The sequence below is a fragment of the Etheostoma cragini genome, chromosome 20 (genome assembly GCF_013103735.1).
Source record: "Etheostoma cragini isolate CJK2018 chromosome 20, CSU_Ecrag_1.0, whole genome shotgun sequence".
In the NCBI taxonomy this organism is placed as follows: Eukaryota; Metazoa; Chordata; class Actinopteri; order Perciformes; family Percidae; genus Etheostoma; species Etheostoma cragini.
Window position 1 is genome coordinate 20,924,238 of NC_048426.1, and position 22,595 is coordinate 20,946,832.

Sequence of the window (22,595 nt, forward strand, 5' to 3'; positions counted from 1 at the left end):
TATGGCATTTGCACTTTGGAAGTGAAGTGTTTTCTTCCCGGATAATCCCGGTTTTCTCCGTGCAGGGCAGATGGAAGACATCGTGTATGGCGTTGTGTGGGTGAGCGGTTAGCTGATGTCAACGTCGTGGATCGAGTGGCCCAGCCGTGGGGTTTTGGTATGGGCAAGCATTTCAGGGCCTGAAATTAACACCTGACCAGGCGCCAAACGCAGGTGTATTTTGCCAAAGGCGTGTAAAACTGTCAATCAACCAGCCACCTCTGTGGCCAATGAGTGATTGAGATTTTTTTTTTTTGTTGCCATTTTTGTTCTTTCACATTTCAACCAAGTCTACCATTTGCTTGGATTTGAGATATAAATGTGGCGGTGCATTACTGTGGTGAAGAGGCCGGCTGAAACAAGCCATCATCAAAAAGATGAGGATGATTCAAGAAAAGTAAAAGAAGACGTTTATTTCCAAGTGGAAAAGGTAGAAGAAACGGTGGAAGAGGTTTTTGAGGTGCTGATTTGGTGTGTGTGTGGCTCAGAGAAAGAGGTAGAGGAAGAGGACTGTGTCTGCTCCTTTTTTGTGGACTCAGAGGAGCAGTCGGTATACGATAACTGTCTCCGACAGGGGAAGTCATTAGAATAAAAAGACAAAAAATAAGTTTGATAAGAGACATTAATTACATTGATTTAGTAAATAACCTGACAGCACTTAGATGTGTATACTTAAAATGTTCAAGAATGTTGCTTGTGATTTTCCTGTATTTCACTTTTATGGGGCAAAAATATTGGCTGGCAAAAAGCAGGTGTGGCTAGTGGATTTTACAATCCACCTGCCACAGTGGCTGGTGGCAAAAAGGTTAACTTTATTCCCTGGGTATGTTATGGACAACACACACAGGTGCATTTTATTGATGGCATTTTGAATGCACAGAGATCCTGTGATGAGGTCCTGAGGCCCATTGTTGTGCCATTCATCCATGACCATCACCTCATTTTGCAGCATGATAATGCACGGCCCCATGTTGCAAGGATGTATACTCAAGCTGAAAACATCCCTGTTCTTGCATGGCCAGCATACTCATCTAACATGTCACCCATTGAGCATGTTTGGGATCCTCTGGATTGACAATGCTGACTGCTTTTCGGACCCTCCAACCCGATACAGTAAAACTGCACATTTTAGAGTGGCCTTTTGTTGTTGCCTGCCTAAAGCACACCTGTGCAATAATCATGCTGTCTAATCAGCATCTTGATATGCTACACATGTGAGGTGGATGGATTATCTCGGCAAAGGAGTAGTGTTCCCTAACACAGATTAAGACAAAACAGATCTGTGAACAATATTGGAGAGAAATATGCCTTTTGTATGCATTGAAAAAAGTCTTAGATTGTTAAATTCAACTACTGAAAAATGGGTGCAAAACAAAAGTGTTGCGCTCATAATTTTGGTCAGTATATTTAGTGTCCGGGATCTTGTTTGGTCGTTCCCTATATTGTCCACTATTTAATAACACTATAGAGGGAAGAGTGAGTGAGTGAATGATGGAATGGTTTTGAACACAGCTATTGTCTTCCTGCATGCCAACACTGGCTGAACTTGAGTCTCAATAGTCATGTGTACATTAAGTGAAAAGTAAGTCCTAAGTATTCTTTTGAAATGATGCGAAAAGGAAAGGCGAATTAGACACGTTTCAATACATCCAATCAACTAGTTTTAAGCAAATACCGGTAAATAGGCTACAAAGTAGATTTCCATCAGAAATTGACAATGTAGGCTGTGCAGGGCTGTAATCTACCAGTAATCATTAGAATAAGTAGTGGAAATAAAAACAGAAAACAAAACACGTCGCCTTGGCCATCCAACCCATCTACAAGCGAGAATTAGAAAGAGTTCTTCAAGAATTGGGTTCAATTGGGCAAGTTTTAATTGTTCTTTCATGTCAGCTAGTATTGACCATGTCTGCTGTCCGGAGACAAAGCCACATTATTCATATCCGAGAAGACCCATGTGAGTTAAATGTTTGCTATTACTGGCACTTAAATCGCAATATACCTCTTGTTCATGACAAAACAAAGCTTTTTCATGAGCCACCTGGACCTTTTCAGTACGTCTCTGTGAAACGACTTGGCTGCTCTCTAAAATGTGAAATGCGTCAGTAATAAACATGTTGGCAGCCTGCTTCCTGACAAAATGAATGTTGGATAGTAATTGTTAATAAGCTTGGTGTGTAACTATGCCTGCGTAATTGTTTGAGTTACTCTTGTTCACCGGCTCACTTTGCTGCTCTTCTCCTCTGACATTGTTTTTGGATGCATGGAAATCAATATTAATGTACTTAGTGTGCTGGTATTGTGGATTGATTGCATGACTGTAGGAAATATTGCATATTAGAGCAGATGGAATTCCAATATGATCAAGATTGATTGACAACCTTGTGAACCTGGACTACTATATAGATTTTCTTTGCAAGTCATTGCATCAATGTTGTTAGAGGATTCAGAGACCCCACGATACCCCGTGGGAATCAATTTCAGGCTTCAAGTGCTCTTTAAGAAGTAGTCTGACTGACACATTGACATGGGGCAAATACTGTGCTCTAATCATATTTTTAGACTGTAATTACAATATCTGAGGGGGAAAAACAAGTATGTCAGACTCCAGCACAGCTGGATATATCAGGATTTTTTTACATACACAATATCTCTCATTTGGTGAAAATAATTACAGCATCATCCGAGTGGCAAAAAGGCTGCAAACACTCAATTTCTGGCAGTGACGTAAAACAAATCTTTTACATTGTATCTGGTGTCACTTGGTAACAAACAAATACACAAATAGCTAATTAAGGCGCCATATCCATTTCTGGTGTGACAGGCTAACCCTTGCGATCCCTCTTCATTCTGCTGCCACATTGGGAATGCATCATAACAACCCTTTAACAACAGCTTTTCACTTGGTGAAATCAGCTCATTTTAATGAAATCTTATGATTCAGTGGATTTGTGCAATTAAAATCTGTGAATCTTTCCTGTCTAGTGCCACGTTGGTGACATAGAAATTCCAGCCGTTGACTAATGGCAAGCTGTGTTGATAAAGTGGAGGGAAGGGAGAGCAGGAGAGTCCAAAATGGAAGAAGCATTCATTGTTAATTAGCTGTGTGGAACCATTGACTTTCATTTATGGCGAGACACTACAGGCACTGGTCAACAAAGAGCCAATTTGCTTCCATACAATATATCTTATTGACTATTGGAAAGAAATCATCCAAAATATACATTTAGGTGTAAGTTCACGTTGGGCCCTGTTTTAACACTCTAAGCAGACGGCGTAGAGCACTTGGAGCAGGTGTGTTTAGGGCGTGTCCAAATCCACTTTTACTACTTTGATGGCAGAAAAAAGGGTTTGTGAGATGGGCAAATGGTTCAATAGTGTTGTACTTTGTGTCTTCATTAATTCCTAGGTGTGTTTTGGGCGTAACATGCAATAAACCAATTAGAGTGTCATCTCCCATTCGACTTTTAAATCCAGATCCGTTTGTCCCTTGGCACATTGCTATTATGATGGTGGATTCGCACCGTAACATTTTTATTTTTAATCTTTTGCGTGTGTGTGTGTGTGTGTGTGTGTGTGTGTGTGTGTGTGTAACAAGCATAGTCTGTGCACGCTGTGCACGAGTCTAAGCACATTTGACTAAAGCAGTGTTAAAATTCAGTGAAATGCTGTGTTATTGACTTTACCCCAGGTTTTTGTTGGTCTATGGCGTGATCACTTTCTGCTGCTTTAAGACAGCAACACGGCCAGATTAAACAACGTTGGTGTGGGACAGGAAATTAACAACTGCGTTGGTCTTAGAATAGCATAGACACTTGCGTCGGGCTGTTTGTCGGGCTGCCCTGGTGGAAGTTACGGCCCCTTGTCTATTTGCATCTGTAAATAGTTAAAATATTTACCCTATAGGCATACAGCGGTCTGGATACTGTCTCTCATTTAATTACCCCCATTTATGTCAGAATTGTATCTTCTCCGTGAAATTCAATGGGAAAAATATGCCTTTAGATGTATTGTTACTTTAGCGACCAAGCTTCTGCAAGCATTTAGAATTGCCTATTTGGAAAGGACAGCTTAACTTTACTGTGCAACTTTCTGGCATAACCATAAAGTACACTAGGCAATACTCTGTACTTATTGTTGGTATAGTATGAAGATAATGAAGATAATATGTCATCTGATCATAACAGCAAGGTCCATCATGATTGAATCTGTCCATTTTGAGTCTGAAAAATTACAACCTAATTACTTTGTGCTACTCATCTTGATTACATATGTGTAAATACTGGAAACGCTTTTTCACATGCACATTACTCATATTATAACATCATAATCCAGCCATAACAATGAGACTGTAAGCATTTAAAGCCACTGGTTAATTCATTGTGCGTTCTTGATCCGAGGTATCCAGTTGGTTAGCTAGCTCATACACAATCAGTGACACCATGGGCTTTGTTTCACCTGAGATATTTGCATTTCATTCTTTCTACCCCCATCCCTCCTTTGTAACTGTATCTATCAAAGAAAATAAAAAAACATATAGCACTTCACTAAAACACAGCATACCGTAACACAAATAAAAGTATTTCTGGGTAGTAGCACATTGTCTGTTCGACCGGCACTTCACTGTCTCAACGGTAATAATGCAAGCATGGGAAACAACATGCCTGATTACATGGCTGATTTACGGTTTCATCCACACAAGGGAGGCAGGTGAACACAAATTGTGCTGCTTCAGGGGGGTGCACAGCTCAAATACAGCAGTACTTAAGCCACTGAAGGATTGTTGAGGAAAGGGCTGATGTGATCCTGAACTTTGTCAGTAGGGCTTGTGCTACTGTTCATCAACCTGGGTGACACTTTTGGGACAAGTTCATAAACAGCTGTTGGTGGAGGCTGAGCTATTTAGGGATCTTACCATCAAGACTTTTTCTCATCAAAGCCCAGTCAAAAAGGCAGAAAAAAACCATTTTGCAGCACAGAAGATTCTCTGCTACAGTTTAATCAGCCAGTTTTTATATAATCTGCACGGCTGTGGGATGTAGCAGATTTTGTTTAACTGTCAAGTTTGCTTAAGATCTTTGAACTCAATTTGTTTGGGAAATATTTAGAGCACATCACATATCTCCCCTTATTCTTTTCACATATCTCCTAGGGAAGGCTTTCAAACACACCCACTCTCAAAGCTATCAGCAGAGGAAACATTGTTTCCCTGCATTTTTGGCTCTTGGCAATATACAGATATAGTCTTTGTTAAACAGTGCATCCACACAGTATTCCACACTACATATGTATTGGTCACACCAGCCAAGGCTGGACTGGGACAAAAACATCATCCCTGTCATTTTTGGTCCAGATGGGCCCACCAAAATCTATCAGAAACTACCCACCAATACACCTTGCTACGGTGGCTGCAAAAACAATGCCAGATAGCTGGCATAGTAGTATTTATTTGATAAGAACATTGCACATTAATTAACATTTCTGTAAATGCACCAGTGTTAGCCAGTCGGCTAATTCTCAAGTGTAGTCCTAGTCATCTAGCATGCATGTTTTCATGGTGAAAAGAAACCAGAGAGCCTGGAGAAAACCCACGCAAACACTGGGACAACATGTAAACTCCACACAGAAAGGCCCGTAACTACCTGGAGTCAAACCCAGAACCTTCTTGCTGTGAGGCAGAAGTGCTAACTACTGAGCCACCGTTAGACATTTGACAAATTGTCTGGGTCCACAACCTTCTACTTCCAGGATTGCTCCGGTGCCGCAGGTCCTTCTTTTCGCCTGGAAGTCTGTAACCTTACGCTTACTTTGTCTTGTAGTTTTAAACTCCGGTAGATTTATGAGGACTTCAGTTAACTGCTCCTCAGATATCTGCAGGGTAAATCCAGACAGCTAGCTAGAATATCTGTCCAATCTGAGGTTTTTGTTGCACGACTAAAACAACTTCTGATGACACGTACCCTTCACCAAACCAAGTTTCTTCCCAAGGTTAATTTGCAGTTGCACGGTGCTTAGCGCCGCCCACGACGATTGTGATTGGTTTACAGAAATGCCAATAAACCAGAACATGTTTTCCAGAATGCTGTCTGGACTTGCTAGACCCTCCTCACAATGCTGTGGAGGCAGGTCTGGCAATGCGAGACTAGACATTGACTGACTGAGTGACGACTAGTAGTAAGTAACAGTCTCACTTTATGAATGCGTTTTAATTATGTTGTCTTATTGTCACCTACATTAATTAAATTGATCAACATCATGGCATATCATGGCACACAGCTCACCCTCCCTCTCTGTAAATCCTTGTTAATCATGAAGCTTTTCCATGCTTACTGCTTCCAGTCCTCTCTCCTCCTGTTCACTCTGTCCCAGCTTGGCTTCCCTGTCACATGCCTGCTTATCTGCATGAAAGTGGCCTTGGCCAGCCACTTCTCCTACTTCAAGTTCCACCTGTTGCTGCACAGTGTGCTGTACTGTAGATTTTAAGGCTACTGCTGCCCCTGTAGAAAACATGTTATTTTTGCACATTTGAGCCACAACTTTTCTGCAACTTCTTTGTTAAATCCATTTTGACAACGTCATCCATCCACAGATTTGGGCTTTGAGCCACTGTATTTGACAAGAGAAACAGAGAGGACAGATGGGGAGGGTTGGAGCCCGTAAGCATGTAATTGGGCCAGCCCAGTGTCAGTATAGAAAATGAAACAATGGTCCCTGTGTTATGGGCCAATGTCTTACTATTTGTATTCTATCTATCTATCTATCTATCTAGCTTCCATGCACTGATATTGTCAAGAGAAATTATTTTGTTAAAAAACCTCATTGGCCCAATCCCAAAGGGCTAAGGACTAAATACTCACAGACTTAATTGATCTCAGGTGCTAAGTGAGTGAGTGTGTGAGGCCACATGGGCTCAGATAGTCATAATTGGGATTGGGACAGCACTTCACGAGATCACATGTTACCTTGGCGACGTTTAATAACAAAGATGTTGCCGACACATACCAGTTCGGAAAGTTTCATTTTAAGTTTGTTGCTTTCCACATGGCCAAGGTACAGGAGACAGCTGGCTGATTCCAATTTTTTCCTCAAATTCTTGTTGTACAAGCTGGACAACCTGTCTGTTCCGTGCTCGTGTGTCATGCTGTTGTTTACCTTTGTAATTTTTGGATTTCCCTGTGGTTTCCACAGTAAATGTCGCTTTGAACTGTGGATAATTCCCTTGGGTTAAGTCTGCATTGATGCAGACTCACAGAACAAGGGCTCGATAAATGTTTACTCAAACCCTCACGCCTTTTGAAATTCGACATTGGGACAACCCTAAGCCCTTACGAATTTTGCGAGAATGTGCACCAAAATCCGTGAGCCTTTGAGTCCGGACTTTAGGATTGGGCCATTGAATGCAATCCATGGTTTTGCTGAATTGTCCAATGTCAACATATTGTCTTGCAAACCTCTGTGATTTATTCCAAGGAGAACTTGTATAGAGGCAAAGTGAAACTAAATGATTTGCCACTCTGAAAATTATGCGAGAACCAAAACGAATGTCAGGCTGTGCTATGAGAGAACTCCACAGCACCATCAAACAGTCACCCATCATTCACCATCTGACTATTCAAGCTCACCCTAAAACCCACCAAAACCAATTCAAACATCAAACATCATGTCAGCGTCTCAATAACAACCAAATCTGTTATGCTCCACAAATTAGCTGAATTTGTTGTCTCTTTTATTTACTTGAAGTGAAAAAAAACTTGTTAAATGGTGGCCTCTCATTCTAAATGAAGAGATGTCAAAATGCATTATGTGCCAATCTGTGTGTGTTTGACACAGTCAGGACATCAAAAGTGGAAACCTAAGTTGAAAATTGAATGCAAAAAAGTCCAAACAACCTTTTAGTCAAATAGCTCCAGCCTCATTAAAATGTAATACAATCACTTCACAATCAGTCCACAGAGAGATACACTTCACTTATTCATCGTGTTGAGTAGTGACACATTGGGATCACATCAATATTCCATTGCCTATTAAAATTTGTATTATGGACGACAAAGTATGTGTGTATGTGTGTGTGGGGGGGGGGCTCCCTGAAGAATGATCTTTATTTGGCAAATCAATTAGTGTGTGTTTAATGTGATAGACCTATTAGTGTCCTCCTCCAATAGAGGAGCCTGTTCCTGGATACACAGAAAGCAGCAAACAGAAGTAGACATTTCCTTGAGGACTCCCGTATTGATTTATGATTTTTGATATTCATTGCTTATTCACACACAAGTGAGTGATGTTGCTTTTGTCTTTATATAGATGTATATAATATTCATTAAGAGTTATCACCTGTATGCACATAAAATGCCTCTCAAACGTGTAATAATAAACTAAATGAACACTTTATAAATGTTACATTAGTTTTTAACGTTTCTCACTAGGGTATTGCATGCATCGAATACACATGCTGACCCATGAGGCACTTCAGCGTATTTATAGAGCCTCTATTTGTGTTCCTGTGCAAAAATCTTATTTACATCCTGGATTGATACTATGCATTTAATGAGTTGTATTCATACTACTAAAGGTCACTAAACATAAGGTACAGCCCTGCTGTATTAAAGAACATGCTTCCAATAACGATACAATCATGTAAACACATGTTCATATTTCTAATCCAGGATTTAATTGGATTGTCTTAATAAGACATTTAAAATGCATACATAAAATACTGTACTTGAGGCAAAATGCGTGTGTAGTGATGTTTCCTTATTTGAAACCCCCTGCAGGCTTACATATCAGTAGGTAAATGTAGAGGCTGATGGATCTCACACCACACAGCTCATTAATTTTTTATTATTCAGTTCATTAGCACAAGCTTTACAAATACTGCTGCTTTGTGTCAATGCTGCCAATAATGTTTAACACTACTGTCATCCAATTAGAAGCCACACTTAATCCATTTATGAAGTGAAAACCAATTACCTGACAGCTACAATTCACAATTCCCTAGTAAAAGGCTTAATACTTGATATATACCTTATTGTATTTGTTAAGTGTTCACATGGTCCATCCCAAATAACACACATTTTGATGGATTAACAATCAGTGAATGAAAAAAATAATCTGGATTATTGGATAACAGCATGGTGAGACCAAATCATACACGCTACCAGTCAGTTTGGGGTCACTTACAAATTTCCATTCCACTCCATTATAGACAGAATACCAGCTAATTTGAGTGGGTGGCTGATCTTTAATGGAATATATACATTGCCTATTATCAGCAACCATTCATCCAACGTTCCGAAGGCACATTCTGTTTATCTGATATGATTTTTAAAAAACTAACTGAGAAAACATTGGAAAACCCTTTTGCACATAGTGTAATCTGAAAACTGCTGCCCTGGTTAAAAAAAAAAAAATGCAACTGATCTCAGCTGGTATTCTGTCTATAATGGAGCGCAATGGAAATTTCTAAGTAACCCTAAACTTTTGATTAGTGTGTATACGAATAAAAACCTCCCAGCCAATGAAACACAATTTACAGTCTGTCTGTGTTTTCACCTGACCCTGCTTGTCCTTCACATGTCCCTGGGATTGTCAACCTATAAAACAGGTATGATTATCCTCAGCTAGTGATATAATTTGCAGGAATATTCTACAAGCACTGTGTGCCAGGCATCATTCCTACGGGGAATGTCACGGCCCTAACCTCATCTCCTGCTATCATTGGCTCGCTGTGAGCTGTTCACATCACCAGCAGAAATGAGGGAAATGATGGGGAAAGCAGATGTGCTGAGCAATGGGGGAAAACAGGAAGGAAAGAAAGACAGAAGAGAGGAAGGTAAAATGGAATGAGGACGGATGGGAGAGAAGGAAGGAGGATGGAACAAAAGCCAGAAGAGAGGAAGGTAAAATTGAATGAGGAGGGATGGGAGAAAAAGAAGAAGGGAAGAAACAATAAAAAGGAGAAAGGAAGGTAAAATTGAATGAGGAGGGATGAAAGAGGAGGAAGAAGGGAAGGAAGAAAAGACAGAAGGAAGAAAGGAAGGTTGGGAGGCAGGGAGGAAGGAAAGATGTAATGAAGAGGGGGTAGAGGAAGGAAGGTAGGAGCCAAAGTAGAGGTAAGGAGGTTTAAAAGACAGGAGGGAGAAAAACTAGTAACAAAAGGAAGAAAAGAGAAAACTACATTAAGGAAGCAAGGAAGGAAGGCAGGCTGGAGAGAGTTGAGGGGCTCAGTGAAGGTAGGACTGATTGATTCCTGCCAGAGCTATCTGTGCTAAATCCCTCCTGCCTCCCTGCCAGAATATTTATGAAGGAGGATGACTCGCCAACACTCCTAAAAGAAAGGAAGTAAGGAATAACGGTAAAGACTGAAGTAAGCAAAGAAGCATTGACAGACTCATCCTCTTGGACATTTTAAATTGACTTTCAATTTACTCTTCGCCTTAAAGCAACTTTCAAAAGTCAACGTGTGCGATCACCATTCTGGACAACTCCACACGCCTGATGCCCTGACGGCTGAGGAATTACACAGAGAACATGGTCCTGCCAGGACAACTTTGCAAGACTGACTCTTTAAAAGTTTTTTTTTTAAACAGATGTCAATATTCATATAAACCAGTCAGACATCACCTCTTATTTTTTACCCGAGGCGGTTGCTAAAGAACCTGTAAATGTAACACGGCGTTAAGCATGCCGTTGAGACTGTAGTTGGCAGCATTCGATGAAGGTCACAAGTGTCTCTCTTCTCTTATGCAATTAACCCAATTTCTCAGGAAAGCAGCACATCTATGGGGAAGCAATTAAAATCCAAATTCCTCCCAGTGTGTGGACTTCACAGAGAGAAAAAAACCTTGGACGGTCATAAATTTGTTAGGAGATATTGATAAGAGATATTCTTTAGACGTCTGAAATCATTTAGTTTTTTTAAAAGGGATAAAGGACAGCGGAACCAATATGATAAAGAAAACAAAATACGAGGGAAGGAACAGTGGAATAAACTAAATAAGAAAGACATGAGAAGGAAGAACGGACAGAAAGAGCAAAAGCACATTGCCAATTGACTCTTTTTTTACTCCAATCTGATAAGTTTCATTGTGCTTTTCTTAAAATATCTATTATTCTCTGTTAGATATTGAACCGATTCTTCATTTAATCTACAATTATGTTTTCATGAGTGGGGGCAGCTCATGCATCCAATCTCATCAACTCCCTTCACTCCTCCTAATACAAACACAGCCAATAGATAGGAAGAGCCTCCATCTATTTATTTGTATCCAAACCTGACTGCGTGTGTGTGAGTGTGTGTGTGTGTGTGTGTGTGTGTGTGTGTGTGTGTGTGTGTGTGTGTGTGTGTGTGTGTGAGCAAACTGTGTACTGACCTTGAATTCCTACTGTGGGCAACAAACAGTCCCAGGTCTTTCCCTTCCTCCCACGGATGAACGTTGCAAGGTGGGGAAGCAGTTCTCCAACTCATCCGTTCACTCTTTCACCTGCAGGAAAACAATGAGGACATTTATTGTGACTACGAATTTCTGCATTTGCTGTGGCTTCTTTTGAAAAAAGAAAATCCTGAAGCCATAATGCCAAGCAGGAGGGATTTTAATTCAGTAGGGCTTGGAAAAGCTTTTATAAGTTGGTCTACTAAATCAGAGAGGGTGCAAGCTCTTGCATATAATGCAATAGTTGGTTGAACACACACAGTTTTAATGTGTTTTACATGCTGGAACTATTTATATACGTGTATATAGAAATTTTACAAAGATTAATTATTACGCTTTAAAGGGTTCTGATGCCTTCTGAATACTGTCCAGCTCCAACCCGGCTGCGTTTTTTCTAGGTTTTCTGTTGAAATGATACACATTTACAGTGGATGGTTTGACAAAACTAGCCAATCAGTATCTAGTATACAGTGGTATAGTTTGTCTGTGAGAGCTCGAGTAATAGTTTTGATCTGTAACTTTTAGGACTGGGACAACTGAGACATTGTGTCTGTATCGTGACTAAACATCACACGATTTTTTTGTATAACAGTCATTTTTAAAAGCATTTGAAAAAGAAATAATAATAATGATGAAGAATCACCTCAAAAGCTAAGCAACATTGCAGTTTGTCAGGTTTCTGTGTATTTTTCATGTACTTAAAGCTTTTTTGCAGCCACAAACCTCTTGATCCTGCAATCAGTGAAAAGCTTGGTGCTTGTGGTGGAATCTTATTGGCTGGCGGTGGCATTTTCTCCTTTTTAATTTATCTTGTGTGCCAATGACCAAACCAACATCTGAAACAGTTTAAATCTCTGATATGTACATTGGGAAGAGCCAAATCTTCTAGTCCTGCACCACCAGTTTGTGGGTTAGTTTAATATGTAACAAGTGTATTTTCAAGTGCACCTCCAATCATCTAAGGAGGCTCCTCTAACCTCGGACCCGCTACTGCTCCCCAGCATGCTACCCTGCAGTTCATGATATGAGGTTGCGACACCATAGAGCCTCGGGTCAACATTATAATTGGGGCCGCCTCTTTGTGTCATGGTGACTTTGCAAATCACTTCAACGTGTTTTTGGGGAAGCTGCCCGCAGCGTACATCACTCAGCCACCAGCCAGCGTCACTTGGAGCAAAGTGCTTTGTCAATTATTGCGTGACACCGCCATCCATATCTGTTCTCAGGGAAATTCATAATTTATGACACATTCTCATTTCTGCCTCCGGGGACCTGGATGCTATTATCCTGCTGAAGTGAGATCTGATTGGGCAGCTGCTATCTCACTTGTTTCTTTGAAGTCATTTCTTCCAAGTGCCTTCCTCTTCCTCTCTTTTTTGTATGCCATGTTATACAGAATATCCCTCAAAGTACAGTAGAAACATATGCTCCATGCTTTGAGCTCAGTCCAAACATACACAATCAATGAAAGTGGCGTGTATACATTTAACATGTAATTGATGAATGCTGTATCATTCAATGCATGTGCATGAGCAGTGATTGACACACAGTTTTTTTTAATAACTTGCCTAATGTTGTTCTACTCGAAACATAGGGACATTTTCAGCAAATATGACAGATTAAGATTATATCAAACTTAACCTTAGCCTCTCCCTAAAATTTTGAAGATAAGCTTAACTTTTTCGCGGTAAATAAAACCGACCAAAAAACATTGCCAAAAGGTACCAAAAACCTTTTTTTAAAGTTACAAAAGAAATTGGGAAAAAAACATGAAAGGAAACTATACTAAATCATAATTAAAAGAAAGAAAACGCCAGAAAACTGACAAAATTTGGGGGTGTGGGGGGGGGGGGGAATTGACAAGAAAATTTGAATTAAATAAACAAAACCATTGAAAAAAGTGTAGAATTACAACATTTTGAAAATTCAACCCAGAAAAACACAAAGTTGCACAGTCTACAAAAAGGTAACACAAGGGTTAACATGTGAGTCAGCAATTTGTGAGAATGTAATAAATAATATTGGAATGCAATCAAATATGCCATAGACTGACTCTGTCTCGAAGCTTTTTTATGGAGCTTCGTCAGTGGGAGCTTTTATGTCCCTTCTCAGACCGAGTAACAGTTTGAGTGGTGTCAGCAAAGGACATCATTACGCATCATATTTTTGAAAGGCGCAGTGGAAAGATAATAACCCTAGTGTCCCTAATGCTGAGAGACACAGAGAAATTTTGTTTATATATCTTTCTATTTGTTCTAATAAATGAAGAGAGGGTGCTCTGCTTGAGAGGTTGTTTGGTATGAATTTTTTTTCTCTTTTTTTTCTTTCCTTGTTCATTGCAATTTTGTTCACATTGTGTTTGATTATTGCTGATTGATTTACTTCTGCACATGGTTTGTTCCTGTTCACAACAGTCATGTGACTATGTGCCTTCTTGCCATGTGACTACTGGTCAATAGGCCATGAGATACAGTTACAATGCATTTTATACATGCCCTAATGAAGGCCTCAATGGCTGAAACCAATACCTAGTTTTAATGATTTAGCCAAGCAATTTAACAAAGGCTGTTGAAACTTTACCCTTCAGAGTGCCTCAGTGTCCTTGGACCTTTGTACACTTGGATCCCAAAGCTAAAGAGCACCGGAGGGACCCACTTTTTTATGTAGCATGCATTGTGACTGAACGATAATGGTGTTTAATTTTGCACCCAGATGACCATGTGTAAGTGTTTAATCCACCAAATGAATCTAAGACTGTTGATTGTGTTGGGTCACTCACACACGACTAGGATGTCAAGCTGTAATGAATGGCTGGTTAGTTTTGTGGGACATTTGGGTTAGGGTTTGGGGGTGTAACGAAAAGGCAGGTGGCTGTGATTTGGTTTGTAGCACAAGTACCTGAGAAATCAAACTGACAAGAGAACTTAACTTGTTGGGCTTTCCTCTGCAACGGCCTTTAGTTACTACCTCGGATAAATATACTTCACTTCCACAGTCAACTCACTTGTCACACCCAGTCCGTTAACTTCACAGTAACACTTCAACTGTAGATGAAATATCTCTCAATGAGAAATCAAATGTGATCTTAACCAAAAAATGATGGATTTTTACTAATTTTACTTACTACTTTTCTCAGAACGCATCCCATCAAGCAAGAAAAAAAGTCACAACATCTGAGGCGTTTTTGATTTCTCAAGATTTGTATTGGTAGCACACAGGCTGTCTACTTTTTTTGTTTTATTGGGAACTTAAAATGAATTCGTCCCCAAAGATATCTGGCAGGAACCCGCAGTGGCGAATAAATACATCAGCTGGAGTCCATCCCCCTCTCCCTGTCTCATATTTTCCAGTCTATTGCCTGTCATTCCACTGCCTTATTTGCACCTCTCACCTCTTCGTATGAGACAGTTCTGCAACTCCATTAGCAAAACGGCAGGCTGAGAAATCTGTAGGATTGCACCAACTCTCAGGGACTTGCCGCTTACGCTCAAGGTGATACTATAATTCCTTCCTCCCCTTCCTTCCTCCCTGTGAGATACTAGTTAACTTTTAGTTAAAAAACCTTGCTGTCACATGCATTCAAATCCACTTGTCATACTTGGTCTCTTTTACTTCAGAACAACAACTCAGGAAGTTAGTCTGTTTGGAAGACTTATCCGTTGGAGAACACAGATAACACAATCTGCATTGAATATTATTTAGTATAACTCACCATTAATCCCTATACCTCACTTCTGAGATAATGGTGGTAATCTCAGGTTCAGTATGCTTGAAACAAACTAGGTTGTACTGTACAACATGTTGCTGTTAAGACAATCGTATGATGTATACTGGCATAATTATCAAGTACTAAATGATAGCAGCATGCATCAAAAAAATAGATACGTTAAAATATGCAAGTCTTATCTTTGCTATGAACATCTAGCCTGTGCTGGAAGTATTTGTAGTCCACTTCAGCTCCATCCATATTGACAGATTTGCTGAGAGATGTTGTAAATAAGCCATCAATTAAATCAGATTAGAAACCAGATTTGTTTAACTTGTCTTGTTGCTAACACTCCCTCATTTTATAGGAATTACTAAGGAGTCGCACGACTACAACAAGTGTGGTAGGTCAAAGTCGAACAAGGAAGTCAGTCTTGAAATTGTGATGGAGATCTAGAACAAACGTGGGAAAAAAATTTCTATTGGCCTTTGTTTTCCTTTTCACAAGTGTTCAGCAAGTTACTAACCGTGTCACTCACAGTCAAGGAACTTTAGGGTGGGTTGAATTTGAAAATGGCAAGTTTGCGATGTCCAAATGAAACTTCATGAACCATTAGTTGTAGTTGTTGACCCAACTAGATGGCACTCTTGGTTTATTGAACAAGGTTCAATGAATAGGAATTCATGTTGCTTTAAACCCTTTCTTGAAAAGAGAGAGACAATCTATTGAGCTCAGAAAATAAAGGAAACACTTCACGAAGCTTAATTTGTACATCATTACTAGTTTGCACATGTTTTGTCTGATCTCATTGAAAAGCAAAAGTGTGCATAGCTGTTCCAAACCGCCACACTGGGGAGCCTGGTAAAAAGCCAGACGTCACTGAGAGACGGAAGATGCAATATCAACTTAAATATGGCAATAATGGTGCACATTTTCAAACAGTCTCCCTTGGAAGACATTCATAGTGTCACACTTTGATGTTCATGTGGAGAATGACAGAAATAGTTGTGTAAAGAAAGAAAAAAGAGCTCTGCTCAGCTGGCCAACCAATCCGCAGCTTTATTCTTTAATACTTTACTTTAAATATTTGTATGTTTTATGTCTGTTTATGGATAAATGGATACTTTACTGTTTTAATTGCTAATTAATGAATGTAATAATAATATATTCTGTCTGTCCGGTTATTCCATATATAGCCAACTGAAGTACCCATTTTGACAATGATTTTGATATTCTGCTGAGACATCCTGTCCAACAGTGTCTATATATACCAATATGCATTGAGTAGAAGGTCCTCAACAGCAAACCCTCAGCACTGTCAGGCTTTGCCAGTGAACACTGGCCATTAAGCTCCTTATCACATCTGCCTGCAGTTTTTCTTGCCTGACAATATTACAGAATAGGAATTGTTTGCATGGTTACAATAATGTGGCAATAGTTTATTTTGAGCAGCTGGGAACCTTTCTGTGTGGGCTTAGGGGCCATAGCAGCTATCCACATTTAGAAATGATACTCCACTAAATGACATATTACACTGATGGTAATATAGAAACAAGTTAATAGGTGCAATAAACACTTGTTCCTTGTGATAATGGGGTCTTTAAAGACATTTATACACACACATCTCATTTAGCCCTTGAGTGTAAAGAAACTTCCCAGCCACACTCTGCGTTCCCCCACCATCCACTGCTGTCAAAATACATCTGGGAATGGACTGAAGCAATTCAAGCTGTTACAGTGAGCCTCAGCTACAGAGAACATGGGCATAGACATGACAACCATATGACTGGATACGACAATTTTGGTGGTTACTTTGTTGGTTGGTGGTTACTACTTATCTTAGATTTCAATTGCCAATGACTGCCTTTTCTGTAAAAGTTGTGCATCTGACAATACATAACTTGAAACTAAAGGTCCCATATTATGCGGATTTTCAGGTTCATACTTGTATTTTGAGTTTCAACTAGAACATATGTATGTGTACACACACAAAACACATTATTTCTCTCCTGTATTCTGTATTCACTCTCTGTCTGAAACACTTAGTTTTAGCGCCTGTCTCTTTAAGCCCCACTCCCAAATAAGCCCTGTGCTCTGATTGAGCAGCGTTTCAGGGTCTTCATTGCAGCCGGGGAATGACTGTAACAGCAGAGAAGCGGCACTTTCTACCTATACTGTATATAATATGGATGTGACATCTAAAATGTACAGAGGTCCTGTTTAAAGGCACCATTTGTGGATAAAGGCTGAGTGCATTTCTCCATTGATTGAGCGTTTTAATACTTTTATAGTAGTTTTATAGAACCTCAACCTGCTTTACACGAAAAAAAACATGGAAATCTCACTTTTGTTTTTACAATGTAGGTCCTTCAAGAGTAAAAAGAGACACTTTGAAATACCAGTAGACCTACAGTGCCTACAGACTTTTCAACGTCAATCATATGTCATCCATCTGAAGAATTATATCCTAGTCCATGACTATCCAAACATGCTCCTTTTATCTCCTTGGGTTTTGGCTGAAATAAAATACACCTGCTTATGAATTGTCCAGAAACACAGTAAATTCATGATTAAAGGTATGTTCCCCAAACTGCTGCCACAGAGGCTTTAATACTTGTCTCCACAGCCAGCCATGCACATTGACAATGACTCATGCCAAGGTTAATGTGATTTCCATGTTCTGCTTGTCAGCGTTTGCTGACAAAAAGCCTGTGGACTCATTTAGATCATGTACACCACAGATCTGTGGAAAGTGTGTGTGAGTGTACAGACGGAACACGACAGGGCTGCAAGCGTTTACTGATGAGTAAATGGAGATTTTTATTCCATATAAGTCTACACTACACATTTTGGCAGATCAAGTGCAAAGCTAAAGGCCATAGTAAACTTGATTTCCAACCCATGATTTAGGAGCCAAGTCTTTGCTCACGGGGCTACTGTCAAGCATGTTGTATACTTGAGAACTACTACATTTACTAACTCCACAGATGCCCTCTTAGGTCACGGCTGAAACTCTTCTCACAGTCAAGGACCTTGCTGCGGCACATCTATATCTCACTCTGTAATTTATCTAAAGCATGAACATCTTGTGATCGCTGAACACAATCCAATCAGCTTGTTTTTCTTCTTACTGTATGTAACGATTGAATGACACTCAGCTCATTCAATGTAATTACATGTCCTTCAGCAAGATGAAAAACACGGAGTGGCAATAAAACAAAACAAAAAGTGTTGTGTGCGTGTGCTCCGGCAGTTACTCATAAACCTGCAATGAAGTGTCAAGCCACAGGGAACTCTAACCTCTCTGTCCCACTGTCCCAGTGCAAAGTCGGACAATGCACAGAGGAAACAGCGTGAGAATAATGAGGAGGCAAGGAGAGAAAACTGTTTTTTTTTCAGTTTGATCAAGAGCTGAGGTCAAAGAATTCATTTAAATGGCTTTGCTGCACAGCTCACCCAACATACATGCACGAACAAATACAAACACACACATACCCCGCTGCAGCTGGCTGCTAATGAGTAGCAGTGTGTGCCTGACAGTTGTAATCTTTTGTCATTTTCATTCATAGCGCTCATTAAAAAACAATGCAAGACATCCTTTTTACGGCCTCTTTTCAATAAGCATATTGTACACAACACAATCAAAGAGCACACCGCCTACACATATTAACAACATGCAAAAGTGTGGTAATGAAGCTTTCTCAATGTGTGCGGTTAAATCTGACATTCATCCAACAGAGGGGAAGGCCTTGTAGAGTGTAAATCCAGTCTTAACACTTGTAATGTTGACGTGAAACTGTTTATCTATAATATAAGACAATATATATTATAATAACATAATATCTTAACATCTTAAAAACTGGTGTTTTTAAAGAGCAAAACTATGGCCATCAGTTATCCTTGCTAAGATCTGAGAATGCATCATCATTACTTTAAATAGGTTCAAGGGCAAGAAACACAAGGTTCGACAGTCATACAGGTTTTAAACAAGCTAGTTTAGCTCGATTAGCTTTGACACATTTGTTCTTGTTCCAAAAGCAGGCAGGACAACAAGCGGTAGGACACAGAAACTTAATTGCAAACTAATTTATTCTTTAAACAAGGAAACAAATTGGAAACTAATATAGAACATGCGGAGCAACACAGGATTTACAACAAATATTCCTTGTTGGATCTACTTTTAGTGATGTTAGTGTATTTCAAGATCTCAATTACTTTGCTGAGTACGACGTTATCATAACTGGTAGAGCAGAAGGCTTCAAAATTAAGCTGCTATAAACTACATCTTAACTGCACCTAAATAAGGTGTTTATAATTTGCAAAAATACAATGCACCAACGTCACTAGGTTTTGGGCTTAAATTTGCTCTTTTTTATCATGAATTCTGCTTATCAAATCCAAATACTTTTGAAGCCCCTATTTAATCTATTTGAGGTGTTGTGTTGAACAATTCTTTCATCAAACAAGGTCTTCAAAAACTAAAATATCTTGTGGCCGGGTATGCCTCGACACAGAGGTCCAGGGTTCAAATCCGACCTGTGACTATTTCCTGAATGTCTTCTCCCCTTTCTCAACTAGTTGTCCTATCCATTAAAGGCGGAAACCCCCCCCAAAAAAAATCTTAAAAACAATTGACATTGAAATAATTATGTCCATGGCCTAAGAAAGTTCAATCAATATTTGTGAACACGAGCTACTCTCCCTCAAAGCCAGAAACAAAAGAGGTAAGTCCCAAACTTGTGATGTCTGATGTCGTATAAAGTCTGCAGCAACTCCATTACCAGTGAATGGCAGACTGATTCTATATGCAAATGATCATTATTCTCTCAGTTCTGAAACAGAAAATGTACCCATATTTTCAGATTCCCTTGGGTGCTCTGTGTCCTCTAAAACACCTTTTCATTGTCTGAGGGGTAGTTTGTACTTGATGACACTCTAGTTTTTTGGATTTGGGAGAGAGTTGTTGATGTTTAGTAATATTGTGGATTGCACTGTGTGCCAGTGCAACGGTGCAACATCTTTATCTTACACCCAATAGTACTGAGTAAAGCTGACAGTACAATTGAGACATACATTTCATGGTTTGGTGCATTTTTCTGCTCTAATTACTTAGGCTGCAAGGATCCATATGCCTGAGTCCCAATTATAGTCATATTAGCACACAAATGTACATTGAGCAACAACAAAAAAACAGGGAAACATGCATGCAAACATGGACATAAATTACTCTCTCACGTGTAAGGCACCAATCTTCTGAGAGCACACAGAAACCAAAATCCATTAATGCATGTACTGCACATAAAACACAACACTCTTTATGCCTCTAAAGTGTGACTTTCTCTCCACGTGAAGTTTGGGTCATGTGCCTGGCTCTCCTAATTAAGCTAATTCAAGGCTTTAAATAGTGGCCAGCTTTAAATCCCAAGCTTAAGAACAGAACCATAAGTAGCACAAAGAGGTAATGAGGGGTGAATCTTCCCGTACCCAGCAGCCACCTGTTTATGTCCATGGATGGGTGTGGATAAGAGAAAGCTTGCCTTCTGTTCTTTCTGTTTGGAAGTCAACAGCCTCTCATCACACTTAATCCGTCCGGTGGAAAGCTCAACGGCAAGTAGAGTCTTGGTGAGGCTTAGCCATCATAGGACAGCTTGATCATCTATATATTCATTGATGTTGTTTTTTGAAACCATTACTTCCAACCTCTGAACGCTGCTAATGAATAACTGCTGTTTCTTCCCCTTTTTTTATCGTGTTTTCACTTGGCTCTTCCTTCAGGCAACTCATTGCCAAGAGCCAAGATCGGCAGTCAAAAAAAGCAATTTGTTAAAGGACTGTGGAGTGCTCTCGTCTAATGTTTCATTAAATTATCCCTATTCAACTGCCTCTAGTCTGTAGTAAAGCCTCTTATGGTGGCACTGGGATTTCGACCGGCGGGGCTGAGGTCAGTTGCAATCTGATATTTTTTTCCATGGATTGAGAATGTTACAGAGCCACTCCAGCTGGGGTTGTAAGAGTCAAGGCTTTGTTTTTGTCATCATGTGTGACATTGTGTCCTTCCAGCTGCCCGGTAGAGGCTAACACAGACAATTAGGGAACTGATAGCAACATGAGCTACACAGCAAGCTTGTCTTTGTTATTTCACATCTGTGTTTTGCTGCACAGGATTTATTTCACATTATTAGGCTCCTTGTCTTAAAAAGCTCATTAATTTTCATGTGCGCATACTGTTACACATTCACATGCTCTCACACAAAATAATCTTCACACATAAAAGAGTGAGGAGCTTTAACTATTTATCTCCCCTGGATCTGCATAACTTATTCTTATCTGCATTCACATTAGCCCGTTCCCATTAAGAGTGATACCACTTTAGATGAGGCTAATGTAAACCACTGCCATGAACTTTCCCCCCTAACATGCACATATGCAAGTATTTTTCAAAGACAACATGTTACAGAACATATGCTACCCAAGCTTAAGTTTAGCTGCTTGCCCTCTTTATTGCACAGTTTTCAACTCCTTGGCCATCTCCCTTAAGGCCACGCCATTAGCATCAGTAAAGGTTGTAAAGCTGCTTCTGCTTAACGAAGCTGCAGTATGTCCTCAGGCAGTTGTTGTTTACATTTCTTACTGTTTGTTTATCAAAAACTGAAAAATGCTTCTATAAAGCCCGAGGCAAACGGGTATCTTGAATGGCAAACACACATATTGCACTGTGTACCTTCAGAATAATGCCTGGATCACATGTAACACTGGTCTTAATATGTGCTGCTAACCACCCGCATGGAAGTATATGTAAGGTCATGTTAACTCAAATGTGTTGGGAAAATTACTGTCCGTTAGAGTGTATAAATATTTTAAGCTCACTTTAAGACAAATGTTCTTTTCACATAAAATGGCTTTAGTATGAACCAAACCGCACTTGCTTTACAGCACACATGCAACACTATCAATTGGATTCAGTGCATTTGCAATGGCTCATGCATCTGTAACGGATTCCCTCAATTGAAACTGATGAACTTGGAGAGTTGAGAGTAATGCATTCCAAGTATGATCCTACTTTAGTGTGTGGACACACCCGTGTCTTAACCTAAACAAAGTGCCATACTCTCTTGCCTGATTGTGAGCCACACACACACACACACACACCTGTTGTGTGCAAGGAGGGTGGTCTTTCTCTACTGACTATAACCCCTAGTCAACAATGTTTTCCGTTCCAGTTATTACGTTTGGTGTGCCAAGACTTAAACCAGGCATTTAAGGCCTGCATAACAATCACACCTATTAACTGTACAATTACTGAACGCTCTTTCAACATCCACCTTCTCATGTGAAAAAATATCACGAGGACAACATGAAGGGTCTTGGACCCAACTGTGTTGTATTTGCCTCTCACACGGGTGCAAGTTTCTGTACACATA

General features: G+C 39.8%; 1 protein-coding gene across 2 annotated transcripts in view; it reads right to left on the reverse strand.

Annotated features, from left to right (window-relative positions):
* Window positions 1–22,595, reverse strand: part of LOC117935317 (leucine-rich repeat and fibronectin type-III domain-containing protein 2) — a 127,415-nt gene that overhangs the window by 66,585 nt on the left and 38,235 nt on the right. For both annotated transcript variants that reach the window (XM_034857425.1, XM_034857424.1), the window contains exon 2: window positions 11,409–11,519. The gene's annotated coding sequence lies outside the window, so the exon portion shown is untranslated. The remainder of the gene's footprint in view (window positions 1–11,408; window positions 11,520–22,595) is intronic.